Source organism: Gavialis gangeticus, unplaced genomic scaffold (assembly GCF_001723915.1).
Source record: "Gavialis gangeticus isolate Ggan-Ray unplaced genomic scaffold, GavGan_comp1, whole genome shotgun sequence".
In the NCBI taxonomy this organism is placed as follows: domain Eukaryota; kingdom Metazoa; phylum Chordata; order Crocodylia; family Gavialidae; genus Gavialis; species Gavialis gangeticus.
Window position 1 is genome coordinate 98,804,050 of NW_017729025.1, and position 25,411 is coordinate 98,829,460.

At 46.9% G+C, this 25,411-nt stretch overlaps 1 long non-coding RNA gene across 2 annotated transcripts in view; it reads right to left on the reverse strand.

Moving 5' to 3' along the window:
* Positions 1-25,055, reverse strand: part of LOC109298909 — a 58,726-nt gene extending 33,671 nt beyond the window's left edge. For both annotated transcript variants that reach the window (XR_002097725.1, XR_002097726.1), the window contains exons 1-2: positions 24,764-25,055; positions 690-794 (exon numbers count right to left, since the gene is read on the reverse strand). This is a non-coding gene — a long non-coding RNA (uncharacterized LOC109298909). The remainder of the gene's footprint in view (positions 1-689; positions 795-24,763) is intronic.
* Positions 25,056-25,411: the final 356 nt, after the last annotated feature.

Sequence of the window (25,411 nt, forward strand, 5' to 3'; positions counted from 1 at the left end):
GTGGGGGGGGGGGTCCACAGGGCATCATCCACATTCTTCTTCTCCCTTCATACCTTAACTTGGGATTGTCTTATGTGCAAACACAAACCCAACTACCATCTCTGTGCTGTCACTCCCAGCTCTCTCTTTTTCCTATAGAACCATCTTCTATTCAGACTGACAGCTCAGCCTGTCTTCCATTTCATGGGCTGCTGGCTGTCAGCTCCAGATCAACAAAGCTAAAAGGGAGCTTTGATTCTCCTCCCACAAGTACTTCCATCTCCCTTTTCCTAGTTACTGTGGACACCATCACCATTATGCCAATCACACAGGCTCCTAACCTGCGTGTCATCCTAAATTCAGGCTGCTCTCTAGTCCTCAGATCCAAATTAAGTCTTGAAGATTCTTTCTAACTTCTCTAAGGATGTGGCCTTTTGTATCCCCATCCACAATGCCAAAGGTCTCCTCCACAGTCTCATCATCTCCCTTTTTGACTGCCAGTATTCTTCTCTCTAGTTTTGACAAGCTATAGATGTCCACCTGTAATGCTACTGCAAAGATGATTTCCTTTCACTTTGTCACCCTACTCTGTACTTCATTGGTTCCCCTTCCCTATAACGTCGCATATAATTGCATGTCTTGACTTCCAAAGCTCTTCCCAGCCAATGCCCACCTTATCTCTCACTCAGTATCAAGAGGTCAGCTCTCACCTTCAGTTGGTCTATAAGGCCAGCCTCCATTGCCTGCTTGTTTCATTTCCAAGCAGGCACCTTTGTGCTTTCTCCCAGGCTGCCTTTATGCTTGGAAGAAGCTCTCTGAAAAGGTAACATAAAGAAGAATATATCTAGGTAATTACTGAGGTATTATAAATAGCCATGAAAATTAAACTAAAACATTCAGTTTCTTTGCCAGAGAAGAGGGTTGGTATGTAATGTTTTGGGGTTATTTGTAGGCATACCCTCACAGGGCCCATTTAAAAAGTAATTCTTATCCAGAATAGCCCAGAGTATAGACGGTTAAATTGGCCTTCAGGGGCAAGCCCTTTATCTCTTTGCATGATGTTAAAAGAAGGACACTGTGAGCATTATTGGCCTGCTCCCAACAGCAGCACAAAAGCCGTAAGGCTTCACAGCTTGAAGTGTGTGCATTGACTAAATAGCCACACAGACTTTGGGGGCCATTTGGAAGCAGTTACAGCTGGTGGGGAATGCAGCAGTCTTCACGATGCTAGACATAAGACAAGTATTACTCCAGGACTTCAGTAGCAACCCTGCTTTTTTCTTGCTTCTGCGTTCATTTTGGGATGGCAGTGTTGATCGCTGAAGCACATTATCACTTGGCTTTTTGTGCCCCCGCCTACATTCTCCCCTCTGTGCATGGTTGTGAGAGCTGGGATCAGGCCATGGGCTAGCAGCAGCCCTCCTGGAATGCCTGTGCATGGGGGAGGGTTGAGGGGCAGGCTAGACAGGCTGGTTCAGCAGTGGTGGGCCTTTCACCCCACAATGTGGTTCCCCAGGATGTGTGTGACAGAGGCCCAGTCTGTTGCTCTTCCTGACTTGATGAAGGCCTATCACGTACCTGGAAGTGGGGAGGATTGTGTCCTGTTTAACAGCTACATATTGAAGATGAGTTGATTTCTGTTTCCCATTAATGGTCCACTGGCCACTTCACTCTCCTGTTCCTGCCATATGAGCCTCTTATTTTAAATATGACCTCCTGAATGTGCCTGGGAGAGGAAGCTCTGTGAAAGGAGCATGAGCAATCCAAGAAGTCCCCTGAACTTGAACCTCCCTCCCTCTCCCCTTCCTGTCCACCCCTTGCACTTGCTGTGTTTTGTTGACGGGTCAACCCGTCAAGGCAAGGAGCCCTATAGCAGGTTCTGTGCTGCTGTACAGAGATGCAGAGCTATTTCTACTGAGCTGTGTTAGAGCATGCAAGATCTATTAGTTTCAGCTCAAGAGTATAAAAGAATCTGAGCATTTCTCTGGGGTGGAAGGAATTAGGGCCATGTACAGACAGGGACTCTGCAGGGATAGCAACTAAATCCCCAGAGTGGCTACAAGCTCCGAAGAAAGATTAGACCAAGGTTTAGGTTTGGCCTTGCTTAAGTTAACAGTCATGTTTTCTATTAAGTTCTACTTATAAATAAAGCTTTAATAAATAACAGATGTTTAAATTGATTATCAATTCCTAAATAAGCCAACATGCCAATATGTTATTTATGTCAGTGGCTTTTAACAACCACAAGCCCCTTTTACTGATGTGTTTGTCAATCATGTCTAATATGGGGCACTCCTGTCTTGTTTCATTCTAACAACTTCATTATGGAAATTGTGTATTAGTTCATTATAAATAATTTAGAAATGGGCTCTTAATTGAAAACATGATGAAGTTAGTCACAAAGGCAAACCCAGCAAACGAGGGTGGAGAGTTCAGGGCAGACCTAGCCTGTGTGTAACTGTGTTAGGAGTAGGGTGGGAAAGCCATTTATTTAGAGCAGCGATTCTCAACCCGGGTGCTGTGAGATCCTTTTAAAGGTGCTGAGCAATATTAGCATGGCTAGGTGTGCAAAGACCAGTAAGTTATTTATTCACAAGCTAAATGCAGAGATTTCAAATAGGAATCCATAGGGTAAAAACATTCTGACATGTTGTGACCTTTCTGTGTTCTTTGCAATGGAAGAATTGCTCTATTCTTTTTCCGTAGTCAAAAAAAAGAGTGAAAGCCTAGAGCTGACATTTTCCAAGGGGTTCCTTGAGTCTAATAAAAGGTGGCTGGAAAGCTAAGAGCTAACAAGAGGTGCCTGGAATCTAACAAGGAGCGCCTGGAGTCTAATGAGGGGTGCCTGGAGCCAAAAAAGTTAAATACTGGTTCAGAGGATCCTGCCTTTTTCCTCATGCACTGATGTGCCCAGCACAGTTCTGAGCACTGGCATGGAATACATGAATAATCATCCATTTGTTTGAATTAACTTGTTTTATATAATTCGAACAAATATGCTGTATTGTTACCAGCAGGCATCTCTCATGGGGGCATTTTAAATGAAGACTAGAGGTTTTTTTTTTTTTCTTTTAATATCTGCAATGTTCTAGTTCAAGCAGGGATGACTTCAGGGGAGTCCAACAGCTTGTTCTTTATAAGCAGTCAGCCTGGATGAAGGCAGTGGGCCCTCTTGGCTTTATAATATATGAATTTTTAAAAACTAAAAACACAAGTAAACCAAGTACAGTTGTCCTGCTCCAGCCCCCTACCGTTCGACCTTGCTTTCCTAACAAGCTGCTAGCTAGCCTCCTTCCAGCCAGATCTCCCACAACCCAGAATATTTGGGGTCACTCATGCGGGTGGGATTTGGGGGACTCCTAAAGGCTAGTGAAAAACTGTGTTTCTATGGCTCTGGGAGCTACTGTCAGAGGCTTTCAGCCTTGCCACAGTAGTAGAATAATTTTGTTTTCCCTTATCAGAGCCGGTCAAATGATGGAAAAAGAATCATGAATAATTTATTTGATTAAAAAAAAAGCCCAAATCCATCCCATAAATTATTTGCAGTGAGTAATTCCACCAGCTCTATCCTCGATCTATTGTTTATAGATAGATAAGGAGCTAAAGGGAATGCTGCCAGTTGGTAGCACAGCCTGCTGGTCGGTACTGAGAGCGCAACAGGACCCACCATGTTTTTATGAGACGTATGAGTTCCTGCTCTGGCTTTCCTTTCCCCTTTCTGTTTTTCCATCTATTTTATCATCTTAATTGTTCTCCATACAGAGACAGAGGTCCCACTGTTCTTTGTGTGACATCATCCAGCCCTGAGCCTTCCCTGGCTGTATAAAGCCAGGCCAATTTGTTTTGCTAGGAATAGCACTAAGTTCTTCTTTCTTTCTATCTATCATATTTCTAAGGTGCCTATTACTGGTATCTATGAGCTATATTTTCACACTCTTCGAGGGGTGTGAATCTGTCAACCAGAACAATCGCTCACTAAACGTAAACTGGTGCCATGACTCAGTAACTAATTAACGACTATTAGATAAAGCAATTATCATCACAAACCATCAGCCATTGCAGTCTCACTGCCTCTCTTTGTGTCACAAGCAACACGCCATAAACACAAATATCCATTTATCATTCTCCCTTCCTCCTCACTCTTTTTCCTTTGCTCTCTTCCTCTCTTCCCTTCTTCCCCCTCCCTTTTTTCTTTTCCACTTTCCTCAGAGTCTAGTTCGCTCTCTGCGCTAAATGCTGAAACCTGCATTACATTTGCAGTCTAACATGACAGAACTAATCCCATTAGATTTTTTTACCCTCTCGGCACTTTTAGGAGAACAAAGATAAACAGCAAAGGCTGGGAACCAGGGTGGAATGACTCTTGCTGAGGCCTTCACAGCTCTGGGCAAATTCCTTTGTTGCTGTCTCCAACCAGAATACCAAGCCTGATTTGTCCTGACCTTTTCTTAACCCCTGACCTTTAACCCTCAACATCATGCCGAAGCAGAAAATTCCTTGGCAGTACACGTTGGAGTCAGCACCCCAGGTCCTAGGTCCATGTCTTCACTGCCAACAGTGTATTTTCTTTTCTCAGTGGGTAACTAATGTGGGTTAGCAACCTTGCTGTAAAATCCTAGTGGAGCAAGACGTAGGTCACACTATTACTGCAAGACAAAGCTACTGGGGAGGTCAATTCTAACCCTTCCCAAACTGTGGTTGACCTTGCCTTGCTATACTGCTTCGAAAACTACTGTTGGATGCCCAGGTGACAAACATGTGCGATATGAAAGCCAACATGGACATGTTCTGGGGCCACGTGGCTTAAAAGAAATCATTAAGTGTGCCAGCACTGTAGGGAAAAGTACAGCTTCCCTCCTCATCCTCAGGCCGAAGCATGTCAACACTGAACGACACTTAGTGTATAGCTTTCCTGGATCCAAGTGGGTCAGAGCTCTAGCAGGACTGCATTCGCTGGATCAGAGCCACAGTAGCACAGTGTCAATTTGACTGTTGTACTATTTGGACCAGCACTATGGCAATAACACATGGACCAGACAGATCTGGTTGAAAGACCCAACACCAGCCTTTAACCCCACTTTATCACCGAAAAGGGATTATTGCCTCTTTGTCAGAACCTGGAGTGCCATCTAGCGGCTGCTAAATCTAATGCCATCAGGGTGCTGCAACCACCAAGGAAGGACAGGATTTAGCCAGGTTCCTACGGAAATGGTCCCCTGGAATCCTGACACCCTGCAGGATAAGAACATTTGGGACCAGCGCTAGACGACGAATCACAGGGATGTTTACCCTCTGGAGATCCCAAGCCCTGTGACCCAGGAAAAAGAATGATGCTGGGGCTGTAATGGGATGCAGACACAGGTTCCCTCCAGAGATACCCTCAAGATCTGTCCCAGGTCCAATTACCTCTGAAAAACTCTTACATGATTTCCTACCAGAGAGTTACACTGCCTCCCAACACAGCAGGCAGCCTTAATCCTGGGGCATTCCCCTTTGCACGAGGAAAAGGAGGGAGGAAGGTTAGATACTGAAAGCGGGTGATGGCAGCCTCTGGGATTTTGGCATTGGATCATGTCTAGATGGAGCTGAGGGTCGGTGGAGGACTAAATGGCTTCCTGAGAGACATCCTTTTCCTCCCTCAAGTACTGCAACATGCCCATTTTCTAGGGGCATGTGGTGTGACTGGTAGAAGGCCAGGAGCCAGGGGAGTTCTTGGCTAGAGGTCCAGCGCTTTGGTGGGGCTTTCTGCTTTGATTTGCCAGCAGCTGCCTTTGGTGCTTCCCAGACTGTGCTACCAGTCTTGTGTGTTTTTCCCAGATTTTCCTGGTGTTGTGGGAGGAGTGGAAGTGTGGAAGGTTTCTCAGAGAGTTATTAAGGTTTATGACCTCTGGCAAGGCTTGAGCCTTTATCACATGTGACATGCCTAGAGTTTTGGATCAGTTTATATGAACCAGAAATAATTAAGTACATCAATCCCTTTGCTGTCAGGGAGGGAAGGAGCCCATAGGGCTCAGTGTCTTTTCAAGTTCTGCTCTTCCTCCAAAGGTCCTGATTTAATAAGCACAGATCAGAAGCTGATCTCCTCTGGGAGGGGATTACACTCATATGCCTTTGAGAAACTAATTGGTTTATCTAATTCATGTCATTCCTGTACGTACGGGTTCCTCTGACAAACTGATTAGTGTTCATGTTTATTTCTGGCAATGACCCTTGGAGAGTAGATACATTTTAAGTGGAAGTATCTTTGCTCCAACCATTTGTCCTTCACCTTCAGGGACTTTGCTTCACATCCTGAACTGACTGGAAGTGAATGGGAATCTCTAGTTACCCCTTAAACAATACTACTCCATCATTTAGCAAATTGTTTTTCATTAGCTGGGAGAAAACAGGACTGGAACAAGAGGGGAGGTGTGATTGAGGACAGAGAGCTGTCAGCATGCCTGCGTGTGGCTGGGCTCATGACCAGAATAGCAGAGGGGGTAACTGCTGTGCAGGTCTGAGATATACCACCAGAACAGCCTGAAAACAAGGGACTGTAGCTGACAATTTAGTGTTGACCCAGCTAATACTATAAATCTCAGGGAGAAGGAAGCACAAGTACTGCCCATAAGAAAATCTCTCAGATTCAGCAGGGACTGACCTCAAGTGAGACTCCTATGAAAGAACTGTTACTGGGGAGGTCTGGCTCTCAGTTACTCTCTCTGATGCCTTGTCAGTCTGTGGGTACATGATGTCATGACTGAATTTCATCCAGGATGAAACCAGGATGGGGAAGGCAGCTTTGTCTAGGCCATTTAAGCTAGGCCCCAAAAGTCAGCTGCCTTGGATCCAGCACCAGCTCTGCCATTCTCTACCAAACTGACTGCATGAGTCATTTCATCTCTGTGGCTCCATTTACTGATCTGCAAAATGATAGGTTCGGCCATGACTGTTTCTAGAGCAGTTTGATTCCAATGGCTCATTTTTAAAGGCTTCTAATTTAGTTAATCATTTGTCTCTTCGTTATCAGGCTGGAAGTGATTTATTTTGTTGAAAGCTGGAACAAAAGCAGTTTAGCCATTTCTGAGAATAACGAGTTAAGAAAACCAGTCACACTTTTTTTCATCCAGCAACAGCATCTCAGTGGCAGGTGTGGCGGGCCAGGAGGGGGCGCTCCTGCACTCAGCCACCCACCTCACTGCGCCTGACCACCTTCCAGGCTCCGAGCGCCTCCCTGGGGGCGCCTCGTGTCCGGCTAACCCCCTCCCTGGAGCACACTCGCTAGCCTGGGGGTAACGTAATCTGCCACCGCCCCGAGAAGGGACTCTCCACCCTGTGTCCTCGAGGAAACACAGGCCTAATTGTCCTGCGGGACAATTCGACCCAGTACAGGCACTTGGGGCACTTCCCCAAACTGGGGGCCAAAAATGAAAGTCTCCCTTAGTCCGCAGACCTAAGGGGCCTCTTAGGCATAATTTAGACCCACCCCTCAATAAGTCTCCTACACCGGTCACAAAGGAGAACTTTATTGATTACAGGAGGTAGGGTGAAAATAGGGTACAAGATAGAGCAATATCATAGAAATCCCATAGAGGAAAACAGTCTGGTTGAGGTAGCCTTTTGATCACGTATCTGAGTTACTGCCAGCTATATCTATCTAACCAGATCTTGAGTAGCTTACTCACAAGCATCATCCAGAGGCTGTTGGAGATCCCCTCTGGAGGCAGGCCGTTCCTCGCTCATGAGGTATGGGGGAGAGAGCCAGTTTCAGATGGTAAAGCTCCTCTCTAAGTCTTGAGTCCCCTGCATCGCTGCTGCCCCCTCCTTCTGGGCAGTCTTAGCTTATAAAGCCCCTGTGACTTAGTTCACCTGGTCCAATGGAGGCCAGCACCTGTTGGCTGTTGGCCAACCAATTTGAAATACATCACGAGTTACCGGGCAGACTCTAGCCCACCAGGTAGAAGCCCCTCACCCAGGTAGCTGATATCAGTCACGTAGGCAGAGGGACCAGGTTTCCCCCCTCCCTCAGGAATGTAGCCAGCTCAGGTTACCTAAAGAGATAGGGTAAAGGGGTGTGTCCTCTGCTGGGCCCATCCTAATCACATTGTCCCAGAGCAGAGATCTTGGGCAGAAACAAAGGTGGCTTCCTGCCACAGCAGGTGCTAACCCTTTTATGTCTGACAGGAATGCCATTCCTGTACCCTGGCTGCCCCTTGAAGTGGTCCAGTAACTCCTGGTATCATTTGGCCCAATCATCAGGACTTTTCCTATGGAGACCCCAGGCCCTGTACCCAACTGGAAGTGAAGAATTCATAGTTCTTTTTGTCCTGAAACTCTATTGCATCTCCTAATCTGGCCTCCAGAACACAGAATTTTACCTGGTTACCCCAGTACTGAGCCAGATAACTCGTGTTCAACTACCTTATGACTTCCCATAGAACATCTGGTCTTGATCTGAAGACATCAAGAGATAGAGAATCCATCAGTTCCCTTGGCCATTTGTTTTAGTCTCCCACAATGAGGTTTATCGGCACTCTAAAGGCATAAGTGTGTATAAATGGAGCAGATGTTTCTAGGGACAAGATGTTCTTCTGGCATTATGATGGATTTGTTCCTGGGCACATTAAAAAATGAAGTGGCAAATCAGTTGTAAGCTGTAGGACAAACTGGTGGTTATGGAGCCCTGGCTCCTTCCCTGCAACGTGTGAAGGGGAGGATGGACTGAGTGAAGGATCCCTGTATGCTTCCTTGTGTGAATTCCTGGTACATAGTGTTCAGCTGGTGTCTAGTTAATAATTTCACCGGATGGAACATTACTGTTTATTTCATTTTAATGCAGATTTTTGGATTGAATAATAATGAAGACTATAACAATGGGGTTTTATTGTTCTCCCCTGCCTCCTAGGGATTAGCAATTGCTGGCATATGGTTATTTGAAAAAAAGAGACACCTTACCAAAGCCAACACATGTTATAAACACAAAAGATTAAATAGCAGCTTATTCCCTGCTCCTGACAGAACTCAGCCTTTTGTAGAAAACTCCTCCCTTTCCCCAGAGAGATCTAACCCCTGTCAAGGTCCCTTTGAGGTGTTCTGGGGTCTCCTGAGGAAAAGGCACAAGGTTCTGGGGCCCTGTCAGGCCACACGCATTCCTGTTTGAGAAGGGCTGAGATGCTTGAGGGCGGGGGTAGGAGTGTGTAGTGGGTTGTTCCTCCTTTAGCCTGGGCCAGGAGCCAACCTTCCCCCTTTCCTACCTCAGAATAAACAGAATATCAACAAAGTCCCCCCTGCCTCTCCTATCCAGGGCAAGGGCCTCACCACAGTCCTGCATTGTTGCCTTTCTTCTCAGCTACCCTCCTCCTCAGTATCATCTCTCTGGGAACTTTTAAGTTCCTCCAGGCCAGCCAGTCATCCCTGTCAGCTGGCCCAGTGCTCCTAGGCAGGGAGACTATTAGCCTCTAACCCTTTGAAGCTGGCCTGCAGTCCCTGAGCCGTGCAGCTTGTTACAGATCCCTCCTCCCAAGAGCAGAGCCCAGGATACACTGTTCTATTTCTAATTCCCCGGCCCCCTTCCCCCCACCCCAAGAGAAGAAGTCTGCATTTGCATGTGCAGACCCAGAGAAGTGGCATATTGAAAAATCAAAAGGCTGCAGGGACAGGTATCAACTTGTCAACCAGGGATTGGCCTCCAGCATAGGATACACCCATGTTAAAGGGGCATGTTCAGTGACCAAAAGAAAATGGGCCCCTAGGAAGTAATAATGGAGGGTCTCACTATTCACTTAATTGCTAAATACTCCTTCTCCATCACAACATATTCTGCTCCTGGGGGGGGAGCTTTCTACTGAGATACAGGACGGGGTATTTTCCATCTTCAGACTCTTGAGTGAGGACAGCCCCAAAGTCTTGCTCCGAGGCATCCATCTATAATATGAATGCCTTTTTTTAAGTCTGGGCTATGTAGGACTGGCACATTGCATAGTAGCTGTTTTATTGTCCCAAATGCTTCCTGACACTTCAGTGACCACTGGATCCTTTAGGGTGCTCCTTTCCACAGCAGATTATTAAGTGGGCCTGTGATGGCAGCAAACTGTGGGATGAAACACCAATAGTAGCTCGGTAACCCTAAAAATGACTTTACCTGTTGTTTGGTTGTTGATGCTGGAGATTCTACCAGGACCTTTACTTTGTCCAATAGGGGCCTGATCTGGCCACTGCCCAGTGTATATCTTAGATATCTAGTCTCTGTGCATCCCAGGTAATATTTAGCAGGGTTGGCCATGAGACAAGTTGCTTGTTTTGACCGCAGCAGCTCAATCACCCAATGGAGGTGTTCTAACCATATGTTGGCAAATATCATTACATTGTCCAGATCAGTGCCTGCATATGCCCAGCGCAGGTGGAGTATTTTGTCTGTTACCTAATGGACATGTCACGGGCCCCATGCGGACCAACAGATAGAGTCTGGAAATGGTAGAGTCCCCAGGGTGTTGTAAAGGCTATGATTTCTTGGGACGCTGGGTCCAGAAGTATTTGCCAATACCCTTTGGTTAAATTCAAGGTGATTATACATTTTGTGTTGCCTATTCCTTCCACCATTTAATCTATTCTGGGCATATGATGTGTGTCAAACTTTGCAACTGCTTTGGCTTTACAGAAATCAGTACAGAATTGAATGGTATGATTGGGTTTTGGCACTAAGACACTTGGCCTGCTCTACTCACTGGCAGGTTTCTCCATCACCTGTAGGTCCCACATCTTTTTAACGTCTTGTTTTACCATTTCCCTCAGCTATGTTGGAATTCTTGAGCATCTCTTCTGAACTGCACAGCCCATCTTGAGGATAATCTGGTGTTTGATCAGCATAGTTCTGCCCAGAATGACTGTAAATGCCTCTTTACAATTCCTCCAGTAGGCTTTTTACTTTGGCCTGTTGAGTTGAGGTCAAAGGCTCCCCTAGCATGAGGCTGGCCATTGGATTTGGTGGGGGATCCAGAATCCCCAGGACAGCTCCCAGCAAACATATAGGAGGACCTAAGAAGCCTGGTTTCAAGACTTCAGCAGGTTGACAGAATATATCTGTGAACCCCACCATTTCCCTACTAGGCAAACTTCATAATTTGCCTTGTCTACCCTTCACAGGACCTCAAAAGGTACTTGCCACTTGGAGTGTTACTACTTCTCCCCTCCTCTGAAGCTAAGTTCCTAGCTATCCCCTTGCTGATAAACCCAGAGTTTGGCATTTTTATTGTACTGGTATTCCTGCACATGCTGTGCAGCCTTGAGATTTTCTTTTGCAATGGTATCCACTAGGTCTAATCTTTTCCATAACTTCAGGACATATTGTTCTGTGGTGTTGTTCCCAGAGCCTGCCAGGATTCTTGTAAGAGATCTAACACTCCCTGGGGCTGCCTCCCATACAATAATTCAAAGGGCAAAAAGCCGGTGGAGGACTATGGAACCTCCTGAATGGTGAACAATAAGTAAGGTAATAACGAGCCCCAATTTGCACCCTCTTCCGAGACAAATTCTCTCAACCTCCCCTTCAGTGTCCAATTAAATCTTTCAACTAATCCATCCATTTGGGGATGGTACACTGAAGCCTTGACAAAGTGAACCTTCCGTCAATCCCAAATTTATTGCAGTAATTAGGACATGAAGACCATATCTTTGTCAGTCAAGACTTCTGTTGGAAAGCCCACCTGGGAGAATATCTGTAATAGCTCAGAGGCCCAGCTTGGGCCAAAGCCAAGCAGATTGCCACAGCCTTGGGAGAGTAGTTGGCATAGTTGGCAAGGACCAGGATAAACTTGGACCCTCTTGAGTTGGGATCCAGTGGTCTCGCCAAGTCCACTCCAACCCACTGAAAGAGTATGCTGACCAATTGAACAGGTACCAGTGGGGCCTAATGAGTGGGGTGGGGGGTGACCAGCTGGCATCTGGGGCAGGGAACACAGTAGTCCTTGATTTCTGGGTATACCTCAGGCCAGAAAAAAAACCTTGTCAGCATTTTATCCTGGGTCTTTGCTACCCCCAAATGGCCTCCTCATGGTATACCATGGGCTAGTTTCAAAACCTGGCTGCAGTACTGCTTCAACTCTAATAGTGAGGCTGCCAGGTCCCTGTGCCCTTGCCTTTGGCCACTTTCATTTGGAGGTCCTGGGATGCTTGGCCTGCATCTGTTATGGACCCCTTGGCCTGACCTAATTGGCCATAAAGTGGGGCATATACCAGGCCCTCCCTTTGTTAGCAAAGGCAATCCAAGCCTCCCCCACCTGATCCAGTCCACCGTCTGGAGGAGTTCCTCAGGTATCCTGGCCCTCTGAATGCCAGAGAGTGGTCCAGATTGCATTGAATTCCAAACCCTTTCTCCAAGCATTTTCTCTGGCTTGAGAGGGCCTCCCACCTGACCTGCCACCTTTCTTGGTGTGATCTGGGTCAAGGTCCAAAGAGTTCAGGGTCTGAGAAGGGAAGTATTTCCCCCAGCTGTGGCTCAGTGAAATTGGGGTTAACCTGGCTTCAATCACAACAATTTGGCCATCGAACCCCATTCTTGCCCTGTCACCACTGGGTAAGCTAAATGGCTGACCACCTCAGCAGTCACATTAACTTCTTGTCCCCTGATAGTCAAGCTCAGCCATGTATGGGGTATGGTTGGATATCTCCATGAATACATGACACAGACACACTCATTTACCAGGATGTCTGCCAGATTAAAAAAAAGCCAACACAAATTGCTCGTGGACAAAGGTCTGGCTAGAGCCCAAGTCTATGAGCCCTCCAACACAGACATCCCCTAGCTTAACTGGGACCACATACCCCTTCTGGCCTGGGCTCTCCCAGCACACCTCTCAGACATAGGCATGGCCATACACACCGTCCATCTGAGGCCAGTCATAATATTGATGACCCTTCTCCCTGCATCAGAAACAAGTCATTAGAGCATCCCTTCCTTCTCCTGGGCTGCAGGGATTCTCTAGGTGGCTATCTTCTCTGGAAGGGCCCACTCAAGGGCCCTCCCCCTAACTGGGGTCACAGAGGAGAAGGAGGTAATGCTCCTAGAAGACGCCTCTTTAGAGACTCTACCTGTTTCCTCAGCTCTGGCACCTGCTGGTTTTCCAAGAGATCTAGACAGTTTAACTCTGGCCTCATGAAGTCCTCTGCTTTCCAAGTGGCTTCCTGCAAACTGGTCACCCAGTGACAATACACCCACCTCTGGGTTTTGACTGGGAGGATGGCTCAGTACTGTTCTAGGGTCACTAGTTCCACTATTTCCACAGCTGACCATAAGTCAGGGTTTAGCCAGCGGGTGCATAAATCCTTTCATTTCTGAGCTGCAGCTCAAGGCTATGCATTCAGGTCCCAAGTCTAGTCCAAACTCATGGCAATAGGTCTCCTCTGTAAGACTCAATAGGTCTAGTATGGCAGCTTTAAAGGTCTTATAATTCAGGGCCAAATCTGCTCCCACAGTCTGGTAAGCAGCCTGTGCCTCCCCAGTTAACAGAGAGGCCACCCTTACAGCTTGCATATCCTGTGGGCACTGTTAGGCCTCTGCCACCAGCTCAAAAGTCATGAGGAAGGCCTCCAGGTCATCTGCAGGTCCCATCATGGGGAGTACCTCATCCTCTATCTTCTGGGAACCAGGTGACTTACCAACTTGGGTGGGGGTCTGTCTTGACTCCAAATACTGGTTCAGGAACTCTTGCTGTTGCTACTGCTGCTCCCTTTGGAAATGCTGATGTTGCTGTTGCAGCCCCTCCAGCCATTTTAGCAGGGTTCCCGTCTCCACTGCTGGAGTCAAACTCAGAATGCCTGTGTTTCTACCATGCATAGCAGGATGTTCCTCCTTTAGCTTGGGCCAAAAGCCAGCCTTCCCCCTTTCACACCTCAGAATAACAAGATATCAAAAAAAAAAAATCCCCTCCTACCTCTCTTATTCAGGGCAAGGCCTTCACTACATCCTACACTGTTTCCTTTCTTCTCAATTACTCTCCTTCTCAGCATCAGCTTTCTGGGAGCTTTCAAGTGCCTCCAGGACCAACCAATCATCCCTGTCAGCTGGCCAAGTGCTCCTAGGCAGGCAGGTTATTACCCTCTAACCCCCTGTAGCTGGGCTGCAGCCCTTGAGTCATGTACCATGTTAGAGAGTGTTATAAAAAGACTAAGATGTCTCAGGCTTATCTGCAAAGAGCGCCAGAATCATAATAGCTGAGATGTAGCACAGACAAACAACCTATAAATCACAGCTAAAAGGCAAAGAGAGGGAGGAGGCCAGAAACTGAGTTTGCTCCAGCTTGCTGGTGAGAATGGGTCTGTGAGACCATCCTCTGAGCATGCCAGACACGTGGCAGCACTGGCCCAGAGCAAATGCAGTTGGTGCCTCGATTTATGGTTCCCACTGGCTGTCATCCCATGCACCAAGCATCATCTGGTCTGAGACAAGGCCATGTCTGCTCTGACTCATGTGCTCATGTGGACCAAAGCAAAGGGGAAGTAGCAGACAATGGAAGAGTGCAGAGAAGGAGAGAGATGGTGACAGAGGGGAGAGTAGTTTCATCTAATGCAGGAACCCTGGGCCATTTTTAAACACCCCCAGGAACAGAGCCCTCATCCAGATGTCATAGCCCTCCCTCCAGCTTGGCACTGCACCAGGCTGCACAGGCTTTTCTATCCAGTGCTCTAAATGTCCATACAAAGGTGGTCTTGGGTAGAATTCCCTTCCCATTCATCATTACCAGGCCCCATCCCTCCCTTCCACAACCCTTTTGCCATGTCCCCTCAGTCTCCTTCTATCTTTCAGTGGCACGATTCTCAGGAACCTCTTTTAAACTACAGGATAGAGGGAAATGACCACATGCAGACCTACCCAGCTGTGTTCCAGCTGTGAGATCTGAATGGTCCCTCCAGGGGGACTTTGGTACCTTCTCACCCAGCATTTCCTGAGCCTCAGCCTTTCTGAGGGCCCTTTAAGCAGCTCAGCCTGAGATTCTGCTGGTGTGACACAGGGCAGATGCAAAGTAAGCTGCCAAGAGGAGAACAGGGAACAGGGCAGGTACAGCATCTCAGCCCAAATGCCATGTACAAGTGAAAGCAATGATAATGAGCTACCCTGTACATCTCAGACCCCGGCACTGGAAACACATAGCATATGGGAATCGTGACCAGGGGAGTCATCAGTTATAGCAAGGTTCCCCTACCTGGAGAGATTGTGACTGCAGTGGAGGAAAACATTAACTCTCCTACTTGCTAACCAGTGCCTCTTCCTGTCCCTGTGGAGGCTGCATAGCCAAAGAGTGACGGGAGGAGAGCTGGAACAATAGGCCAAATTCTGTTTTCTTAGGCTGGTATCAATTCAGAGTCACTTGATGGAGTTAGGTAGGGTGACTCTGCTGCACCCAGGCATTAGTAAGGCCAGGTCAGCAGAAGGCCCAGAATATCAGAAGCACTTGGTAGTGTGGCCTGCGCCTGTGTAGCTGCTAGTTAGCCGGGAGAGGGCACTCAGGCACTGAGATAGAGACTGGCCTTTGTTTTGAACTTTTCCCAAAAAATGGAATTAGCTGTTGGGCCTCTCCCCTGACACCACTGGGGAGAAGACACAGGCTCCTGACAGTCAGGCCCATGTGTGTTGGCCACTAAAAAGTGGAGAGGTGAGTAGTTCATGGAGAGAATAAAGCAGGAGTCCTATCCTGTCTACTACAAGTCAGAAACTCTGAGGGCAGCAGGAAGCCCTCCAGGGATGGCAAACTATACCAGGAAACTCCCTCGGATGGATGTTTTCTGTGGGCTACTCTGATGATGAAAGCCAGGCAGGCTGAGGTTGAGAGCTGGCCAGTGTGGGTACTTAAAAGGCAACTTGAGAGCAGGAGTGTTAAATGAATCATCCCAGGGAAGGCACCCATGCGTAGATTCCTTGCCCTATGGGCTGTGCCAAGAAGAGAAGGCACATTATTCTCTATAATGATGTATGCCTCTGTTATTGGGCTGTGCTTCATCCCACCCCCTGTCTCCTCTTGCAGTCAGCACACTTGTAGCATTGCCTTGAAATCAGCCCAGCTCCGCAGAAGTGGGGCTACCTCTGGGCTACTTCTTCCTTGATCAAAGCCCAAAATACTGCCCCCTCTGCCTCCTTGCCTGGGTCCTGCTTTTGGATCCACAGACTGGGTGTCTTCAGGGTGCCCAGGGCACCTAACCACCCTAGCAACAAAGGGGTGGCAATAAACAGCCAATTTGAGGCAGGCAGGATAAAGGACACAAGGAGGCTGAGGCCCAGGTGAGTTATTGGTACTTGCCCTCATGGAGGGCAGCTCCCCTGGGAGGAGTGTGGCTTTTCATGCATTCACTCATGGACCAACTTACCTGCAGCAAAGCTCCTTAAATTGCTAGTACAGCCCATCCCATGAGCCATTCTGTTCCTTGTCCATCCACAGAGGCCAATGGCTTAAAAGTGCCTCACAGGCACCAGTGTGACTACACAGGCTTCTGCGTAGTCCAGCAGCTCCTGGTTTATACTGCTGTGAGTAAGAGGAGGGCCCTGCTTGTCCTTTGCAGGGCATTTGGCTGGGATGCAGGCTCAGCCTGGTGTCCTGGACCATTTGTCTTTGCCTGACTGTGATCACATTAAACCTAGGTTTTGCCAAAGCAATTCAAGTTGAGCTCAGCAGAGGGGTGGCAGTGAGAGGAGAGAGGGGTGAATCTTAAATGAATTAGGTTCTAGGACATCAGGACTCTGCAGGTAAGGGCAAGGGCTTGGTACCAGGCTCTGGCATTCAGCCAGCACCCAACTGGAAGTGGGTGGGAGTGCGGGCACACTGAGTCCCCGCTAGATACTCTGGCTTTGCTGGTAGCCACTGTGAGCTATGCTAGCTGCAGCATCCGGGGAGGCTCTATGTCAAGCCAGGCAGGGTGCAGCATTGCAGTCCAGCCTGGAGGTGGCCAGTGTGAGACCATTTTGGCAAGGGCTGCACCCTGGAAAAGTCGACATGGTCCCTGGTGAGCCCAAACCCAAGGGAGGTTACCTTTGCATTTAAAGGAACAGGGAAGGGGAGCAAGACCCAAGCTCACTTTCATCACCAGTGGGAAGTGGGCAAAATGGCCTCACCATGCTTTCTCCACAGAGCTGCAGCACCTGCTCTGTACCCAGGGACTTGTGTCTTTGGACAGGATGGTGGAAGACAGAGACATTAGGTCCCAAGATGCATCTGCCCACCCCTAGAAGCTATTTGCGGTGGAGAAGCCCCTCAATGCCCTTGGGGATTTCAGGTAACTCTGTGGTCAGGAGCCCCTCAGTGACCTGCAGTGCCAAAGGCCCCAAGGGAATCGGCATCATCAGCACAGCTGCTGCCTCTGAATGGGAAGGCTGGGTCATGGAAGTGCCTTGGAGTTACTGGCTGTCCTGCTACCATGTTCTCAGTGTGCCCTAAGCCACAGAGATGAGGAGATCGGCGACAGTATCGGACATGGGGTGGATGATTGTGCTTCCCTCCTGCTGTGCAGCAGCTAACCCAGAGAGCGGTGGTTTTACCCTCCCCATTCCTGTTGGCACTGGGTACTCTCTAAAGTTCCTGTGTACTCCCAAGCTCCTCCCAGACTCCAAGTGCCTTTGTGACTCCCGGGCTCGGCAGTGAGGCACCCAGCTTTTTTCCTGTGAGAAATCCGGTAAGACCCAGTTTTATTTATCTGCCATTGAGGACAGGTTCCCCGGGGCCACCCCTTCCCCCTATGTTGCTCTCTGGGGAATTGGCCTAGAACATCCAGCTCCTAACATGGGTAATGACAGAGGCTTTTCTGGCCGAGAATATGTTTAGTGCAGATCACGGAAGGATCTAGCATTTTGAAAAGGGGGGTACAGATGGTGAGGTGCATCATCACATATAAAAACAACATGTTTTCTTCAGTTAAAAAAACCCTAGAAGCTTCACTAACAGGCTAGGTGCCTAGGACTGTACTATTCAGTTTAAGATTGAAGCAAAAACAAATATAACTTCATTGGAATGAGTTACAAACCAATTCAGGACCATGACATAGGAATTTCATTACCAGGAGCAGCTAACAGCAGAAGTGCAGAACTAAGAACAGCTGGATTGGTGGAACATCAAGAACATTAGCAAGAAGACAGGGTCGTTAGTGAAGAGTTTAGAAGAGATCAGGCAGTTCAAAATAAGCCATGAAGTCAAGTGACTCCCTTAGCACTAGAAATGCTGCTACCACTGCCAGGCAGTTGGTTTTAAACTCTGGTTGAGCCAGAAATCAGAAGGGGGATACAAGCGCACCAGTGCACTCCCCACCACCCCCAGATCTGCGCCTGGTGCAGTTTCCACAGGGTTAGGTCGTCTGCTCTTGTAGGTTCCCACCTGCACTCACAGGGCTCATGTCCTGCAGCCTGAGCACCAGGCCCTAGGAGAAAATGGGTTTGATCTTTGGGGACTACCCCTTTGGGCTAGATGGGTTTCCATTGGTGTGAGGCAGCCTCCTGTGGGTGTCTAGTGTTGTGTACTGTAATTCATTCTCCTGGCTCCACAGACCTGGGCTGAAAATGCGGTGAGAGGAGCTGGGGTCTTGGTGTTCCTACCTCCGGCCAAGCTGTTGCCCACAGGCATTGTCTGTGACCAAGAGCAGGCCCAGGAGGAAGACTCACCTTGGGCACATTATTCCAGGCTGGGATGCGAGGTGGACAGAATCCGTCTGCTTTGTCAGGACTGGCTTGCCTGGCTGTGTTGCTCTCACTGTCACTCCTTCCCATCAGATCCTCAGACTTGCAGAGTGAGAAGTGTCCATAGATTCAGCTTTTTGCTGGTGTCACCCTACAAAATTTCCCAAATTGAATATACAGTAATGACTCAGCTTGGGGGGGGGAGGGGAACCGAGCAGATCTGTTCTCTCATGTGGGCTTGGGGAAAATGAGCTTATCCCTGACTTATTCACGTGGGCATGATGGGGCTATTGATGGCTCACAGTGAGGTTGTCAGTGCTGCATTCTCCTCTCTGCTGACACCAAGTGGCTCCCCTGACAATGGGGCAAGGGCTGCTCAGGGAGTTAAAAATACCAGGGATTTCTCCACGCCATTAACTTTCTGTTGCAGCTGCCTATGGACAAACAAAGTAACTGTAACTACAGTGTGACCCAGGCTGAGTGACCTACAGGTCCCAGAGCCCAGAGCGAGGTTTGTATAACAAGCTGGGGTTCTGCGTAACACAGCTAGGGAAGCTCATCCCTTCTCTCTGTCCTTCATTGACTGCCTGATGTATCTCAGTCGCTCTGAAGTCACTTACGGGCTTGCAAACCTGTCTCTTGTGTGGTGCCTCCCCAGCTGTGTGTGTTGATGATACTGGCCAGTGCCCCCTGTGTCGGGGGAGCCTGAGTGGCATTTCTCCCAGCAGGGTCTGAATTTCAGTCAGACTGGGCAGGCTGCAGTTTGGCCAACCTTAGCGAAGTGTTCATCAGGGACTGCTGTGAAGTAGGCCCAGGTCTTCAGAAGTTGTCAAGGCGTCTACAGGAGCTCCCATTGATGTTAGTGAGAGCTAGGCACCTTGTTAGGGCAGAAGCACCTAATGCCTTTGAGGATCTAGGCCTTAGCCACCAAGGGCAAGATTCAGCCTGGCTCCTTAGGTATAGTTTAGCCACCTATGCTCCAAAGAGCAATTCTCATTGGCCCTGCACCAGTGGCCACAAAACCCTATTAGACACCTCTATTTTCAGCTGCCAAGCTGCCTGGCTGTTCACACTAGTGTTTCTAGTGCGGTCAAAAGCAATTGTAGTGGCCAGCCCATGTGCACCACAGCATCCGACTCCCATCTGAGCTCCACTGCTATTCATAACTGGTGCTCTGAAGCACCTCAACCAATGGTTTTCAACCTGTGGTCCACAGACCCCTGGGGGTCTGCAGACTATGTCTAAGGGGTCTGCGAAAGATGACTGTGATCAATCAAAAGTATGTGAATACCCACACTTACAATTCAAAGGGGTCTGCACCTCCATTTGACCTTTTTTAGGGGCCTGCAAATGAAAAAAGATTAAAAACCACTGACCTAAACTCTTGCTAAGGCTCTGAAGAAGCCTTTGCTGGTAGGTGGACAAAATGACACCTAACTCATGCTGAGTTTTACCAAAGGGTAGAGATTCTCACTCCTTATGCCCAACAGCTCACTGGTTAAAGCACTCATCCAGAAACTAGGAATCCTGATTTCAAGACCCTCCTCACCCTGATGAGATTTAATCCTATGTCTTCTACTTCCTAGGAGAGTGCTCTAACCACCAGGCCATAAGGCTAGGCTGGGTAGGGCCCTTCCCGACTCCCGTTGAACCTGGGTCAGCAGGCAGCCAACAATACAAGATGCATGGGACCAGAAGGAGATCAAACAAAAGGGAGTATGACCCTGTAGCCTAGTGGTTCTGACACTGCCTTGGGAGTCAGGAGTCCTAGGTTGACTAAGGCAATGTATCATTACTATCTTGTATTGAGTTGCATGCATGGTCTCAGCACTAAATAGGTTCTATGTGCCAGTTCTGTCCTGTCTGAGGAAGCTGGGACTTGGGCAGACTTAAATACCTGTACAAAATTACTTGGATTGCAACAGAAGTTCTCAGCATGAACAGCAGCCGGAGTATAGGTGCTGAAGGGCCTTTTCAGTTACCCAGTGAATGTAGGGGTGACTAGTTTTGAGCAGAGTCATTTTGGATCGCTCTTTGAGGCTCTGGTGTCTCAGTTCTGCCCAAGTCTTGTTTAAGTGCCTGAGAGGTTGACTGGGATTACTCGGCTCTGGGTAGAAAGGCCGAGCACAGGGCCCCAGGAGATGTTGGGGTGGCAGCCATGATAATAAAGCTCTCTCTTTCCAATCCACTCATTCCCTAGTAGTTTTGTTCCTCCTCCCTCCCCCTCCCCTAAAATCTCTTTTTTAAGAATCCCAACACCCCACACACTGGTTATTTTGTCCACCCATTTGGCCTAATTTCAAAATGCACCAATTTTGGTCCATTAAATTTCCAGGTCCATTTTCCTCTTGTTTATCACACAAGATTTCACCACAGCCCATGGGGACTATCTGTAGACCTTTTGTTGGGACTAATCAATCTTGCTGTCATTAACTTTTGCTGACTTTTTATACACAATTTTCTACAAGGTGACTTGCCCTTTTGTTATCTTGGACTACTTAAAATACAACAGTCCCTCTGTTTATGGCCTACATCCACTTAGCATATAATGCTAGCTCATAAATTACTGTTAGAAAACAAAATCTTTTTTTCTTCTCATTTTAATCATATCAGGAAAAAAAAGGACTTAGCTGTTCCTTAAGGTTGGCAAATTCCTTACCTCAAAATTGGGATTTGCAAATCTTGTTTGATTAGATGTTACAAACATAGCAGACCTCCCAGACTGTAACCAAGCTAAGAACTTACAACTCTCTGTATCTATATCTAAAATAAATCCAAAGCTGCTGCCATTCAATTTTTTGGTATGCTTTTAAAAAAATATCAGCTTGTATAATTTCTATGGTTGTATGCCCAGATGGATAAAGAGGAGAAAAAAATTAATATCCATCCCACCCACCCCAAACAACCAAGCAATGACCACCCCCCACCCCCCCAACACAACCACCCACCTTTCCTTCCTTTTTATAGGCTGTACATTAAGAGCCTCACATTTGAAAAAGCCCAGGACAGTTTTGTCTTCTATCTGTTGAGCTTGCTGCACGGATCAATATTTAGGCCACATAGCATTCTTACCCACATATATTGCCACCTTTTAAAAACGAAGCTTGATGTCTTTTAAAAGCCCTTTTGTGTCCTCAAGCCATTTGTAAGACTCAACAGGCAATAAAAATACATACTTTATCCCTGACAGACCTGGCTCCCTCATTTTGTTACTAGACTTAATATTAGATGTTAGGTAGTGGCACTGAATTCATAAGTGCTTGAACAAGAATAGTCCATTCTCTGAAGACAGCGTTTATTGAGTACAGCAATTTGCAATTTTAAGTACGCAACAAAGAACAACAGAAAAACTCTGCCTAAGTTAAGACACAGTCCAATACAACACAGTGACCAGGGTTCAAAATATGGGGGGTTCAGGGGGCTAAGCCTCCCCATAAGAAACAAGAGCCTCCTAAAAGCTCCCCCATAAGAGATAAGAGCCCCTGGTCTGCCCCAGACCTTTCTTAGCAGCTCAGGGGGTGGCAGCAGTGGCTCCTTCTGGCTGCCACCACTGCAGACCCCCACAAGAGTCCGAGTGTAATTTGAACCCTGACAGTGACAGTGCACACGACTTACTTAACATGAAACATACGCAGCCAAAAAGACAACAGAAAGTCTTGCATAGGTCTTATGCAGTCCTGAGTCTCTCCTTGCAGCCAGGTAATCAGAAAGTCTTTTGGAGGAGACCACTGGTGTTCTTAGGTGTAAGAAGGTCCCCGAGAAAGACTTTCTGAACAGCTGGCTGCAAGGAAACGCTCTGCTCTCAGGATTATGTAAGACTTATGCAAGGCTTTCTGTTGTCTTTTTGGCTTATTATGTTGCTTTTTAAATTAGGCTGAGTTGTGTGTGCTGTCACTGGGCACATCTACATATTCATTAATGTGCAGTGGTTACTGCGCATTTAATTTAGTACTTGTATAACCAAGTATTAAATAAATGCGCAGTAACCAGAGTTACTGCGTAGTAGCGCTGGTGAATGCCTTTTTAGTGACACTACTGTGCAGTAGCCTAATAAGACAGCACAGTGGTGTATTAGCACTGTCCGTGCTATTACATGCTACTGCGCAGAGTTATTTGGCTACTATGCAGTTAGTATCTTGTGTAGGTGCACTCACTGTGTCTTACTGGGCTCTTAGCTTAGGTGGAGTTTTTCCTTTGTTCTTTGTCACATACTTGAAATTGCAAATTGCTGTGCTCAATAGACGCTGTCTTCAGAGAACAGACTATTCTTGCTCAAACATTTATGAATTCAGTGCCACTACCTAATGTCTCCCTATCAGGCCAGGGCTCTCTTGGTTTACTATCTGGTACCATGTAAACCAGTACAGCGTATTCCATAGTCAGGTTGTTGGTGACTAACTCAGAACCCCCACCTGGGCTAGCCTGGGTGAGGAGGGTGTGTGGACACCCAGCAGGACTAAAAACAAGACCTGTCAAAGGGTGGATGAGCTCCTTGTGAGCCAATGGCCATCCATACCTGGAGAGGACATGAGCGCCACCAAGCCACTTTGCCCAAAGAATCACCAATGATGCAAAGCAATTCCAATAATCTCATACTGGATTGATCAGGGCCTGGGTCTACAATGACTGCATCCAAACACAGAGCAGAGTGGAAGAGAGTTGTTATAGTATCTAAGGTGCTCTAATGGTCACAGCAGCCTCAGGGCTAACTTGACCTTAAGTCTAATATTAAGTCTGGTAACAGTTTCACTGGCAACATTTATGAGGCCAACATGGCCATTATGCAAACATATTATGATGGTAATCTAGCCTGCAACTTTAGCATTGGGCGGTCTTTCACCCCCAACACAACAACGTCAAATAACTCGATGCAAAACCAAAGCAATCACAAAAACAATTGATTCCACACTTCCCTTTTAGGAGATTTTGAAACTCTGTTCAAAGTCAGTACAGCAGCAGCCTAGAATTAAGCTGGCATCCTGACAAAAGCAGCATTTATAAATGTCTGCTTTAGCAATAGTTTAAAACATTAGTTTTTTACCACTGCTCCCTTTCAGCCCCTTTCAGAGAACATTTACAGCTCACCAACAAAACCTACAAACCTCAAAATAAGAGAGACAAAGAAACAAAGCATTTGTTGAAAGGTTAACACAAGAATAACTATACAAACAAAATAATTAAAACATCTCCAATGTTTGAAGCAAGAACATTAAGAAGTTTGTATTATGTATTTGGCCTAACATATACAAGGATTTTAAAACAAACTTGTTTCTCAAACCAATTAAACACAATTGCTTATTTTCTAAGCTTATAAATTACTACAATGTACATTAAGCCTTGTATTTGTTCATGGCTTACCAAGTCATGCCTCTATCTGGATGGTTCACTAGACTATGCTGTGTTAATTTTGATTAAATAAACAGGCCTAGAAAGTACAAGTGTTAATAAACCTTTGACACTGTATAATGCTAAGCATTTGGAGAAAGTTTGGTTTCAGAGTACAGAGATCTCAGCCTGCTTCAACTCATGGCAACAATCCCTGTTAGAATCACTTTAATCTTTTACTAGACACAGAACAAAACCAACAGCAACTACAAAAGTTAAAGCATTTAAGATATGAAGTATGAAGTAAATCTTTAATTTTAACAATATCCTTTAATTCCTTTCTCTTTTGGCTACAGAGTATCTTTCTTTTTTTTATATAAAAAAACGCCACCTGAGAGTATTTTAGATGGTATCAAAAGTGGCTATAACTATCCTTTGGGGAGAAAATAGTAACTGGAACACTGAACTTTTTGTTGTTATTAAAACCTGATCCCATTTTCGTTAAGCCAAAAGAAGACAAACACGTAGAAGGGGACAAAAACAGGACAGAGATAGAAAATGCAGTTTGTGCTACTGGTGTTGACCATTTTTGCAACTTTGCTGCTGGAGAAAAAATGACACCACTTAGTCTTAAACTTTCCAGGTTCTGGCAAACTTGTACCATTGGTGGGCAGCTTCTAAGCTGCTTCTCTGGTCAGCAGTTGCAAAAAAGACAGTCTTTAACAGATAGCCTAACTCACAGAAAGAAGACAGAGAGGAGAAGAGAGGACATAAAGTAGGGAAGGATGAGGGAACCTGAAGAGGGAGTAAAGGCAGGAGCCTAAGACTCACATTCAGGTAGTGTTCAGGATGTAGCCAATTTAGGCAAGGTAGCCGTTGTCATCTGGTTTCCTTTCTTTGGCCCAGTCTAATCAGACCATTGCTCAGGATCAGGATGATAAAGGCCCATGAGTATCAGGCTAGAGTTTGGAGTCCCAGGAGACGATGGGGCTGGCTGCCATGGTGGTAAAGCTCACCCCTTCCTGTACTCAAGCCATTTTGATTCTCAAGGAGGGAAAAACAGCCCCTCCCTCCATTATTTTGTCCACCAGTTACATTTAATTTCCACCACACCAGCTCTGGTCTGTTCATTTCCAGGCCCATTCCCCTTTTGTTTATCACATATTATTTCATTGTTGCCCTTGGGTGGTATCACTGGAGCTGTTTGTTTGGGCTAATCCAGCCTTTCTGTCTTCAGCTTTTGCTGCTTTTTATAAACAATTTATGTAAGAGGCTCAGCTGGACTTTTCTTAACTTGGACAATTTAGTGTAAGTCAGCACTGCTGCTGATGCTGTGGCTGGAGGGTTGAATAAACACATCTGAGCTAGCTTTAAACCAGCTAGATTGGGGACTAAAAACAGTTTAGCCAGGGCCTCATGGAGCTCAGTGCGGGCTGCAAACCTTCCTGAGAAAGTGGGTGAAAGTGCAGGCTAGGAGCG